The sequence below is a fragment of the Marmota marmota genome, unplaced genomic scaffold (assembly GCF_001458135.2).
Source record: "Marmota marmota marmota unplaced genomic scaffold, marMar, whole genome shotgun sequence".
Classification (NCBI taxonomy): Eukaryota; Metazoa; Chordata; class Mammalia; order Rodentia; family Sciuridae; genus Marmota; species Marmota marmota.
The window spans coordinates 12,873,314-12,883,627 of record NW_026000272.1 but is presented as its reverse complement, the minus strand read 5'-3'; positions in this window follow the sequence as shown (position 1 = coordinate 12,883,627).

Here is a 10,314-nt window from a genome sequence, read left to right as displayed (position 1 = left end):
AATAACTCAACAAATACCATAAAGGAAATGGCAAAGGTATTAAAATAGTACATGAGAAAATACTTATATAACATAAAAGGAATAAAGGGACAAAAAAAAGACATAAAACATAGAAAACAAATAGCAGATATAAATACTACCTTATCATTTATTACACTGATATAAATTGATTAAACAGCCCAATTAAAACAGAAAGATTGACAGAACTGATAAAAATACATGATAAAACTATATACTGTTGAGAAGAGATATATTTTGGCTCATAAATATATGGAGGTTGAAAGGAAACGGATGGAGACAGGTACAGTGGTACATGCCTGTTATCCCAGCAATTCAGGAGGCTGAGGAAGGAGAGCTGGGGAGATAACTCAGTGGTAAAAGCACCCCTGGGTTTAATACCCAATACTATGGTGGGAGAGAAAAAATACCTATGGATGGAAAAAATACCTATCATAAAAGCAGCAATCAAAAACTGTAAATGTTATACTAATTATCAGACAAAACATACTTTTAAAAATTTCAATACATAGTGGTTAGGAAGATGGACTCAAAATCCAGGTTGCCTGGATTTGATGCCTTGCTCTGATAATTCCAGCTGTATAACTTTAAGCAACTCATTTGATTTCTTTGTGCCTCAGTTTCCTCATCTTAAAAGTGGATCTAATAACAGTACCTGCCTCCAGAGTTACTGTGCATATTAATATTGACAAATAAAAGTAAGGTGCTTAAAAGAGTGCCTGGTATAATACTGTGGCATAAGCAAAAACAATAGCTGTTAATTTGAGAAGTATTGATATTCTATTTCCTCATCAGGGCCTTTGCACTTTCTTTCCCTCACATTTCTCATGATACATCTCTTCTTGTCATTTGTGTCTGCTCAAATGTTTGTTCCTCCAAGAGACTCTCCTGGATCACTGCTCAATCTAAAGAATGCTTCCTCTATGATTCTCCACTACAGTTTCCCTGTTTTGTTTTCTTCAGAGCATTTGTCACTCTTTGAAATTCTTCTAATTTTTTTCTTTACTTGTGCATCTATTTGCTGAGCCTACAAATACAATGCTCCAGAAGGATGTGGACATTGTCTGCTTCTAGTTACCCATCAGTGGATTCTCAGGGTCTAGAACAACACTAATATATAATAACAATTTGACATGTATTTGATGAGTGAATTTCCTTTGCATAACTTTCATAGAAAATAACAACAAAAGTTACAGAAATGGAAATCAAAAGCCAACATAAGTGGAGCACTACACTATATTCATGGTACCATAAAAATAAGAATTTTTCCTCCCAAATAACCTTTAAAGAAATTCTAGACATGGCTTTTTTAATTGATGCATATTATTTAGGCAGAACAGTGAGTTTCATTGAGGACTACTAGTACATGCATATAACATAATTTGATCAATTTCACTTCCAATATTTCCCCTTACTGTCCCCTTCCCCCAATCTATTTTTCCTATCCTTTTGTTCCCCTTCTACTTTATTATTATTATTATTAGGTACCAGAGATTGAACCCAGGGGTTTTCAACCACTGAGCCACATCCCCACCCCTTTTTATTTTTTATTTTGAGATAGGGTCTTTCTGAGTTGCTTAGGGCCTGGCTCAGTTGTTGAGGCTGGCCTTGAACTTGTGATCCTCCTGCCTCAGCCTTCTGAGCTGCTAGGATTACAGGCACACACCACTATGCTCAGCCACTCCTTCCACTTTCATATCCTTTTTTGGCCTCCCTTCTTTTTCTACCATTTTAGATGTAGCCTTTTCATAGATCTCAACAAACTAATCTATACTCCATATGAAGAATAATGGACCGAGAATAATCAAGATAATTTTGAAAAGGGGTGTAGAGGAGAAAGTTGAAGAATTTTGGAAACTAAAAGCACACTTTTAAGTAATGCATGGGTCATACATAAAATGAATAAGAAAAATTAGGAGGTATTTTGCATTGAAAGAAAATGAAAACACAACATACCAGTCAATGGGCTGCTACTCAAAGCAGTAAGTCTAGTGCAATGTGTAGCACTACATACCTGTATTAGAAAGAAAAGACAGGTATGAAACCCATGATCCCAGTTTGTACCATAAGAAACTAAAAAGGCAGTTGAGATGGTGCATTCCTGTAATCTCAGTGGCTCTAGACGCTGAGGCAGGAGGACCACAGGTTCAAAGCCAGCCTCAGCAATTTAGCAAGGCCTTAAGCAACTCAGTGAAACCTTGTCTCTAAATAAAAGGGTTGGGGATGTGGCTAAGTGGTTAAGCACCCCTGGGTTCAATTCCTGGTACCAAATAAATCAATGCCTCATCATGAAAGCTTATATAATGAGACTAAACCCCTTCCCACCCATCTTGTTGCTTTTCTTCACAGACCCCCATGGTTTTCTGCCACAAAGTGGGCAAACCTATGGGTCATAGATAAAACGAAAAAGAAAATTTAGGAGGTACTCTAAAGTTAAATAATAACACCAGAGAGCACACATCAGATCAGTTGGTTTTCTCTGCAAATAAGCCCCAGTGAAAAGAGACACACAGAAAAGGAAATAATATTCTGTGACAAATGTTGCCAACACGCAAAAGTCACACCTCTCAACCCATATTTTTGAAGATTTTAAAGGGCAGTGTCCTCATAAAACAGTGAAGACAGGGACACAGGAGTGCAAGAGATGGGGACCAGAAAGTAAGTATTCTTTTCACATAGAAAGTTCTCCATTATGGAATTTTAAAGGACATCTTGATGTATTATTGAATCAACTTACCTAAAGTTGCAAGATGCTAATGGAAAAGGTATTAATTATGTGAAGCTAATGTTGTTTTTTTTTGGTTTTATTTAAAATTTAAGGATCAAAAACTTTTCCAAGCATTTTAAATATATGAATGAAAATGTGATGATGTAAATAATGAAGAAGGAGGAGGAGGAAAAAGGAGAAGGAAGAGAAAGTAGAGAAAAAGAACAAAGGAGAAAAAGCAAGGCTAGGGGGCTGGGGTTGTGGCTCAGTGGTAGAGCACTCACCTAGCACGTGTGAGGCACTAGGGAGATCCTCAGCACCACATATAAATAAATAAATAAAATAAAGGTCCATTAACAACTAAAAAATATTTTTTTAAAAAGTAAGGATAGGAATTATCTTTGCTTTAGAGAAAGAACTCAACTGCAGAATCAGAGGTAGTAATATTGGAAAATGGACTTCTGGAGTAAATTTACTTGGTTTCTTTTATAAGCTTATAGTTAGTGTTTACACTGTCAAAGCTTTTTGAAGAATATGATACTGCTTCTAGCTTGTAAATTCCTTGAGGGCACAGGCCGTGTCTTATAGATCTTTGTATCTCACATAGCATCTAGATAATTGCTAGCCACAGTGGAGGTGCACAATAAATATCCATGGAAGGGATGACTGCAGAAGTTGAAGATATTAAATATTTTCAAAAGAAATAAAAATATAGTTTAATAAAATTTAAAATGCATTTTTCCAATATTATTTAGGTTAATTGTGACTCTCTACATTTCAAAGTAAACAACCAACATTTTGCCAAATAATTTACGTATTTATACATTAACTTTTTAATTATTTAATATGCATTGAAACGTTTCTGATTCATGAAAACCTTTACATGTATGTTCCCCTAGCTTTTCATTTTTGAAAATTTTAAACTATAAAAAATTAAGGGAATATGGTCTTTATCTAGATTTATCAGTTGTTAATACTTGGTTGCATGTATTTTATACTTAGTATTAAGTAGTTTTTAAAAAGTGGGGGGAGATTAAAAAAAAAAAAGCTCAATGGTAGAGTGCTTGCCTAGCATATACAAAACCCTGAATTTGATTCCCAGAACTGACAAAAAAAATTACATTAATATGTCTAAGATAGATATTGGTCTCTTAATTATTGGTGCATTTTCATTTCCAATGTAAAAATGGATGTTTAATTTATCAGAGTGCAGGACACCAAAGCATTCTGTGTTCTGTTTTTTCTATGTTATAGAAGAGAGTTAAACTTGTAAATCTACTCTGCATGTCAAGGTTGAATTCTAGGCCAGGTAATAAACATTTGAAACCACAGCATACATTTCCTGGAAATTAGCCAAATATTTGAGATAGTTGCCTGCAATCCATTGTATTTGCTCACAGTGCATTTGTAGTTTTTCACTGAGTAATATAAAACTAATCTTATTTAAATTTAGTCATGTTTTCATATTTAATATTTTTAAAAGTATTTTAGAAGTTTGAGTCAGTTGAATTTTGGTGCCCTGATTTTTTTATGGATATAATATTTTTATTTTTATTTATTTATTTTTATGTGGTGCCAAGGATTGAACCCAGGGCCTCACAAGTGCGAGGTAGGTGCTCTACCACTGAGCTACAATCCCAGCCCTGTGCCCTGATTTTTGATGTGCAAATCAGGATGACTTATCAATCTATATCATATTTATCAGTTTTAAGGAATAAAAATGTTTGTTTACCTCTTTCACAGTTCACCAAGTGTTTTTGCTAACATTGCCTCATTTATATTTCCCAGTATTCCTATGAAGTCATTGGTAGTGGGATCCCTATTTTATGAGTAAGAAAACTAGATCACAGGGCTGGGGTTGTGGCTCAGTGGAAGAGCACTTGCCTAGCAAGTGTGAGGCCCTGGGTTTGATCCTAAACACCACATAAAAATAAATAAAATAAAGGTATCGTGTCCAACTACATCTAAAAAGTAAATATTCACAAAAGACTTCTAAAAAAAAAAAAGAAAGAGAACTAGATCACAGAGAGTTTAAATGATTTCCCCTGGTACATACTACCATGAAGTTGAGGAGGCTCTTGTCTTCTAATTCCAAAGTTAGGGACTTGTGCATACTAAGCAATGCCTCATTTCTGAATTAGAATGGGCTACACAGCAAGATGTAAATCTGATAACCTTTTAAAATTGCTTAACTGATAATACTAGCCTCATGGTCTGAGTCAGCGGTAGAATGGACAAGGAAACCTTCTTTACATAAGGATATAGCAGGATTTAGAACAATTCATAATTAGGCCTTTTTCAGAAAGGCAGATTTAGGAAGATAGACATTCTTCAACATGCTAAACACCTCCTTGAGGAAGAAGAATCATACTTAATATTGCTTCCAGGCAAGATCTAAAGCTAGTAGATGAAAAATAATTGCAATAATAATGAACAGTTTCAACAGATGTGTTGTGCTGAGTACTTAATTAGCACTTAACATACATCCTTTCATTTAACAAAGGCAACTATTATGCCCATTTTACAGATAAGGAAACTGAAGCTTGGAAAGGTTTGGTATATTGTCTTAGGTCATATAGACACTCAGCGATAACTTAGGGATTTGAATATGTGTCTGAATTCAAAACGTGAGCTTTCTTTGCTTTCTGCATACTGCCTACACTTTGGAAATGGAGTCATCCTTGGATGCTTTAGGAGTAAACTGAAGACTGTCAGAGGTATTAACCATTGATGTTTGCCATACACACCAGCTTTGAACTAGATGTTTGTTCAAATTGAACACTGAAGTTAAGTGGTTAAAATCTGGGTGTTCTGAGCATTCTGGGGGGGAAACATTGGCATTCATCCTGGGAAAGAAACATGATTCAGTGGTTGAACAATTTATAGAATTCAGAAAGGCAAGATGGTGCCCTGAGTCTACACGGGTAAAAAGCAAGAAAGAAACTCAATACCAATGTCTATCTAGCTGTTCAAATCCAAACCTGTCAGTCATCTGTGAGTTATTCCTCTTTTTTCATCTAACCATCCTCATCTGATTCACAAGGAGGCCCCATTAACTCTACCTCCAACAAACTTATTAAATCCCTCTATTTCTCTCCACTGTTGTCATCCTTGCCCAGGTCCTCCCCATCTCCCATTTGGATAACTGCAACGCCACTAACTGGTCTTGCTGACTTTACCTTTTACCCCTACAGTCTAATCTCAATAAGAAGCCAGAATGAAAAAATATAACATAATGAAATTACACCAGATAATGTCACTCCTCAGGTCAAAATATGTGAGGGGATCCTTACTGTTTATACGATAAGGACAAACTCCTTTCGAAGACCCTACACTATCTCACATTAATGGACCCCATTGACTCCCCATTCTCCCCCCAAACCACAATTCCACTTGTGCATTCCATGCCCCAGGCAATGTAGTGTAGGGATTACTACCTCTTGGATTCAGGAGTCAGAGCCCCTGAACTTGACCACTTACTAACTCTGTGACCTTAGACAGCTAAATTAAGATTCTTGTATCTCAATGTCCCTCATCTGTTAAGTAGAATAAGAGTATCTAGGTCAGCCAGGCACAGTGGCACACACCTGTAATCTCAGTAGCTTGGGAGGCTGAGGCAGAAGGATCACAAGTTTAAAGCTAGCCTCAGCAACTTAGCAAAGCCCTAAGTAATTCAGTGAGACCCTGTCTCAAAATTAAAAATAAAAATAGCTAGGGATGTGGCTCAGTGGTTAAAGACCCTTGGGTTCAATTCCTGATACCAAACCAAACAAAACAAAACAAAAAACCTAGCTCATAAGTATCAACTTGCTTAGCTGAAAGAATTAAGTGAGTTTGTGTATGAAAATTTCTTCAAATTGTGCTTGTCCTGTTCAGTCCTGCCTTGGGGTATTTGCTCTTGCTGTTCCTTCAGCTCAGAACTTTCTTACCCCAGGTCTTTATCAAGCAAGCTCACCTTTTCACCATTAAGAACAGAGCACAAATACCATCTCTTTAGAAAAGCATCACTGAACTCTCCCACCCTGAGTCAGTCAACTGTGTTACCTGATTTCATTGCCTTCATGGTACTCATCCCAATTTGTTAAATGAACAATTGTACCTGACTTCTTAAGAACTATATTTAAACATAGTTAGAAGAGGAAATGGAGCCCTGTAAGGCTCTTTGCAACCTTTACTAGGATTAAAGGATCAAAAACCTCTGTTTTAGAAATCTATTTTTATGCTGCTAGTTTATTCTATAATTGTTTCCTTTTTATTTCCCCATAGTGATTAGTAAAGTTCTCTTGGAGAATGTCAGGTCTCCCAGCTGTGCTAAGGGCAAACACAGAAAGAGTTTTTTGTACCTAACTGGGCCTGAGTCAGGGGAACTAGAAGGGAGAACAGGAAAGAAGCATTGGGAATCCAAGGAGGAAACCCCCAGTTTAGTGAGAAACAACCAAAGACTGAGGATGAAAACAGAGCCACAGCTTCGTTGCTCTTAAGAGAACTATTACACTTTCTTGGTGATTGTTTTAATAAGAAAGGCGGATCCCTTACCACTCCCGTCTGTCTCAGTTGTGGAACAGGAATCCTGCAATAAAGAGGAGGGCTTCACACAGTAAATATCTAATAGCTAACCATAGGCCATGCTGACTACTGGCTTACTGTGTGCTGGGCACTGTGCTAATCTGTGAGCATCTTATTTAATTCTCACATGGGTGTGTGTGTCTGTGTGTGTGTGTGTGTGTGTGTGTGTGTGTGTTGCTGAGGATTGAAGCCCAGGGCCTAATCGCTACATAAGTGCTGTACTACTGAGCTACACCCCTGACCCTAATTCATATGGATCTTTTGAGGGTATTTTTACAGAAGAGAAAACTGAGGCTCAGGAGGTTCAAAAACTTTCCTGAAGTCACAGAGCTAGGATTGAGAATTTATACTCAAGTCTGTGTTCTTAATGGCCTCCCTATTTGATGAATAATGAATCTCTTATGATCTTTGTTGACCATATGATTGTATTTTTATGAAGTTCAATCCAAAAAGAATAGTTTGGGAGCTGGCAATATAAGTCAGTAATAGAGTGCTTGCCTGGTATGCATGAGGCCTTGAGTTCCATTCTCAGTATTGGGGGAAAAAAAAGAAAGAAAGAAAAAAGAAAGTTCGTCTCAAAATCTAACATTATACTGTACAACTGTTGCTCAACTTGGGGTGATTTGGGCCCTGAGGAGACACTTGGCAATTTCTGGAGACACTTTTCATTACCACAACCAGATGAGAAGCTTCTACTGATATTAAGTAAGTGGGTAGGGAGGCTAAGAACTCTGTCAAACATCCTAGAATGTACAAGACACTTTCCCACAACAAAGGACTATGCAATCCAAAATATCAGTACAATAAGTTGAAAAATCCTACTGAAGAATGTTTGTTTAAGGCAGAAAAGGAAATATGTTTCATTGGAAGAATTGTAGGTAAAGGAACGGAACAGTTCTGGGTACTACTTTCTGTTTTCGTGTCATGATGAACTACTCCAAAAATTAAAGGTAATATATGTCTTTTGTAATAAATCAATGAGGGTCAAAATCAGCTAGTTCCTCTGAAATCATCATTCTCTAAACAGAATGAAGTAAAATGTTGAACCCCAGGACTGACCACCCATGTTTTTGCCCACCCATACGTTCTTTGCTCCTTTAATTTTGCATTAATCCAGGGTGCAGATGGAGTTCATGTGTATGAGCTCACCACTCTGGGCCAACCCTGATCTCTTGCTGCCATCTTACAGAAATAGCTTCTCCAATGGCCTTGGACACAGTAGTCCTAGTTACATGAATGGTAGCTTCCATTTTGATTAAGCCTTAAGCCACAGTCATATTTCCTTTTGCCTTTGTGGTGAGCCTGTGTGAAATAAATTAATGCGTCCGCACACACAAGAGCAGGGAGATGGGACTCTGGCAATTCTAAGCTATTCACAATGTTTTTCCATAATTGTGAATTCAGGGCACAGTTTTGATGACCAGAAACAAATGGTTTGCAACAACTCATCCTTGCACTCTCTTTTCCAAAAGGTTGAATATAACTATTGCTTTGTTAAACTTTATGAATTACATTTCAAAAGAGAAAATACCACTCTAATCCACTTTCTATTGATGACAGCAAGATTAACTGTTGCCTCAAACTCATGTCCCTCCCACAATGAGTAGCAAAGTATTTGTAAGTGTTGCCCTGGGATTCATTGCTTATTAAAAAGGCTCATGTTGCAAATACCAATCTGGAAACCTATTGGCTTCTAGAACAAATACAAATAAGCAGATTATGTCGTTTATCCCCTCTCTCTTTGTATCTGTAGTTAGATGTATGGAATAGAATGTGATAAAATGGATTTTAAGGAAATAGTAGCATGCAGAAACTTTGCCATTGAGGAAAATACTTGTTTTAAGAAATAAACATACCAACAGAAAGATTTACCTGAGGTCTGGAGGAGAGAGAGAGTAACCATTTACTGGGTAGGGGGTTTTATTTTGAGTAGATCAGCATGTTTGAGTAACTAGACAATGGTGGTAATCATACAATATTGTGAACATATTAAACACCACTGAATTGTTCGTTTTAGAATGGTTTCTTTTAGGTTATGAAAATTGGATCTCATTTTTTTATGTTTAAAAAAGCTCTACAAATTGGGCTATTGAAATATATGGTTAGATAATGTCCTTTCAACTTGATGTTCACAAAGTTAACCTGCATCTCCATCATCATGAAGTGCCTGATGCATGTTTGCATACTTAAGATGTTTATACATATTATATCTTCTGCCCCTTTTTGATGAAACAAAATTTAAACTAATAAAGATAACCATATTACCAAGAAACACAATCCAAGAATATTAAAAATGTGTGATTGAATTTTAAATTATTGGTGAATCTAACTGCTGGGAACACAAGATGTGTCCTAAATGTTTAAGCCAATTCCAGTCCTTCAGGCTCTGTAATGAACAGCAGTGGGTCTTTCACTCACTGAGACCAATATGATTTATCCTCCTACCTTGGATCTCTATTTCAGCTGAAAGAAAAAGAGAAAACTATGAAATAAGTGGCCTTTCTATTTATTGTAGATCACATCTCAATTGCTTTAGACAACTGGCTTTTTGTCCAGGTGTCTTGTTTATCTCTCCCTGGATTACTGTGATAACCCAGCCACTCTGAAATCCCCATCTGTTAAACCAGGTGGGAAACTAACACACCATTACTACATTCCTCCAGAGCCCCGTTTAAAAAAGACTTCTACAGAAATGAATAACGCCCTCCCCAAGGCCGACATAACTCAAGGCATCGAGTTCAGATAAAAATTCCATTTAAGATTGGGTCGCCCAATTCCCTCCAACTCCCTGAACGGCCAGTCTATCTCCTGGGTTATTTGATGTTCCAAGGGACAGCCCTACGTTGAAAGATACAAATCAATTGTTTTATGTACAAATCACACACAGAGAGAAAAGTAGAAAGAACTCAGCCAGCCATTGCTAATATCTCAGCGAGAGGGGGGACAATCGCATGCGCGCGCGAGCACACACACACACACACCCACACACACCCACACACACCCACACCCACACACACACATAC